This window comes from Micromesistius poutassou (genome assembly GCF_964030765.1).
Source record: "Micromesistius poutassou genome assembly, chromosome: 24".
Lineage (NCBI taxonomy): Eukaryota > Metazoa > Chordata > Actinopteri > Gadiformes > Gadidae > Micromesistius > Micromesistius poutassou.
Window position 1 is genome coordinate 5,605,245 of NC_140294.1, and position 2,500 is coordinate 5,607,744.

General features: G+C 47.3%; 4 non-coding genes across 4 annotated transcripts; all 4 read left to right on the forward strand.

Annotated features, from left to right (window-relative positions):
• The first annotated feature begins 16 nt into the window (after positions 1-16).
• Positions 17-135, forward strand: LOC311370129 (5S ribosomal RNA). The gene has a single exon (XR_014640457.1). It is a non-coding gene; the product is annotated as a 5S ribosomal RNA (ribosomal RNA).
• Positions 136-1,104: 969 nt separating this feature from the next.
• On the forward strand, positions 1,105-1,295 carry LOC311369973 (U2 spliceosomal RNA). The gene has a single exon (XR_014640305.1). It is a non-coding gene; the product is annotated as a U2 spliceosomal RNA (small nuclear RNA).
• Positions 1,296-1,716: 421 nt separating this feature from the next.
• LOC311370335 (U1 spliceosomal RNA) lies at positions 1,717-1,881 on the forward strand. The gene has a single exon (XR_014640660.1). It is a non-coding gene; the product is annotated as a U1 spliceosomal RNA (small nuclear RNA).
• A 269-nt stretch (positions 1,882-2,150) lies between these two features.
• On the forward strand, positions 2,151-2,269 carry LOC311370130 (5S ribosomal RNA). Its single transcript, XR_014640458.1, has one exon. It is a non-coding gene; the product is annotated as a 5S ribosomal RNA (ribosomal RNA).
• Positions 2,270-2,500: the final 231 nt, after the last annotated feature.

Sequence of the window (2,500 nt, forward strand, 5' to 3'; positions counted from 1 at the left end):
GGCGACGGGTAGAATTGCTTACGGCCATACCACCCTGAACACGCCCGATCTCGTCTGATCTCGGAAGCTAAGCAGGGTCGGGCCTGGTTAGTACTTGGATGGGAGACCGCCTGGGAATACCAGGTGCTGTAAGCTTTTTCTTTTCATCTCGAGCTTTTTGCCTGCAATTGTTTACCGTGGCCGGATCTTTACCGCCAACTGTTTGGGAGAATTGAAGCAACATACAGACACTGACAACGTCTCTCCAAAATCTTTTTGTGAAACACGCGGACAGTATAGTGAGACTGCCAGCAGGGAGCACCAGAGAGCTGCGACGAGAGCTCTACATTTCGACAACCTTCAGGCGCGCACACACACACACACACACACACACACACACACACACACACACACACACACACACACACACACACACACACACACACACACACACACACACACACACACACACACACACACACACACACACACACACACACACACACACACACACACACACACACACACACACACACACAACAGAACATGATACCTGATATTATAACTTAGAGGATAGTGAAATATCAAAAACTATTCAATCGGATAATAATTGCGCTATCTGAGGATATTTGCCTACCTGTCGCTCATGAGGTCCGAGAAGAACTGAGCAGAATCTGGCTCTGTCCTGCTTATATTGCATGTGAGTTCTGTTGGTAAGGCTGCCTGGGTTTGTGACGGCATAATGAGGAGAGCGTTCTTGGTCACCGGTTTATTCAGACGCGCCAGTGTGAGTTTATTGGGGCAGCGTAATGCATTCACTGCATGCTTTTCTGAATCAACGAGTTAAGTATCTCAGAATTATGGGATACGTTTTGATGGCAAATAAAAACGATGCTGTATTTTTCTGAATGAACCAGATAATCCCAAGAGAAGCTGCGTTAGCACAAATGATAAATAAACTCGTTTAGTTTTTCAGGATAAATATAGTCTTGACAACACGCTATGTGTGGTGGACGCCTAGTGGTCCTTTTGAATTTGTATAGGCTGAGGCTGTTCTCGCTGTTAAACCGCCAAGCAGAGCGTCGTGTCTGGGAAGGTGGCCTCTAGGCCTGACCATGTGTGGGTATCGCTTCTCGGCCTTTTGGCTAAGATCAAGTGTAGTATCTGTTCTTATCAGTTTAATATCTGATACGTCCTCTACCCGGGGACCATATATTAAATTGATTTTTGGAACTTGGAGATGGAAAAGGGGCTTGCTCCGTCCACTCCACGCATCGACCTGGTATTGCAGTACCTCCAGGACCGGTGCACCCTCCTATGACTGTTCAAATCAAAAGGCATCTCCTGCTGATGCTACACCCGTCCGCGTTTGAGACAACAAAGTGACATGGATCATTTACAGTTTAAACGTGCGTATGAAAACGCACCATGAACATTTATTCCAACGGGATTCTGTTATAGGCTATGTATATATTTATATAAACAATAATACATTGTAGTGTTCAAATAACTCTGATCTCCAGGTTTGCTGTCGTTTTGCTTCCACCCACGCTGATTTCAGATGCAAGTTAAAAACGTGTGATCGGTGGTCTACAGTGTCTATACAGTCTAGACGTGCAGGAATGTTGCCAACACTTTGTGTTCCAGTGTATCTCGTCCCTTTGCAGAATGCTTTGCAACCGTCCCCCACGGGAGCACGCGTGGGCAACGTGTAGCCACCCTGAACGCTCACAACTCATACTTACCTGGCAAGGGAGATACCATGATCAAGAAGGTGGTTCACCCATAGCGAGGCTCAGCCATTGCACTGAGGCTGTTGCTGACCCGTGCGAATTCCCCAAATGTGGGAATCTCGATTGCATAATTTCTGGTAGTGGGGGACTGCGTTCGCGCTCTCCCCTGATTAGGTTGTTCTAAAGAAAAAACAGCTACGAATGCCTGCAATCGCACCCCAGGTGTTGGAGCGCTACGTTTCTTCAAACGTTTACACAAACGCATACGCAGTGTATTGCATTGCGTTTTTATACGGAGCTTTGAGTCTGGAATAACGTATTCCTTCATTCATCTATTCATTGTGGTATAACTAATCATTGTTTCTGTACAAGTGCGACCCCTGGCCCACTCCTAATGTGCTCCTGCGTATAAAAGCGTGTTTGGCGACGGGTAGAATTGCTTACGGCCATACCACCCTGAACACGCCCGATCTCGTCTGATCTCGGAAGCTAAGCAGGGTCGGGCCTGGTTAGTACTTGGATGGGAGACCGCCTGGGAATACCAGGTGCTGTAAGCTTTTTCTTTTCATCTCGAGCTTTTTGCCTGCAATTGTTTACCGTGGCCGGATCTTTACCGCCAACTGTTTGGGAGAATTGAAGCAACATACAGACACTGACAACGTCTCTCCAAAATCTTTTTGTGAAACACGCGGACAGTATAGTGAGACTGCCAGCAGGGAGCACCAGAGAGCTGCGACGAGAGCTCTACATTTCGACAACCTTCAGGCGCGCACACACACACACACGCG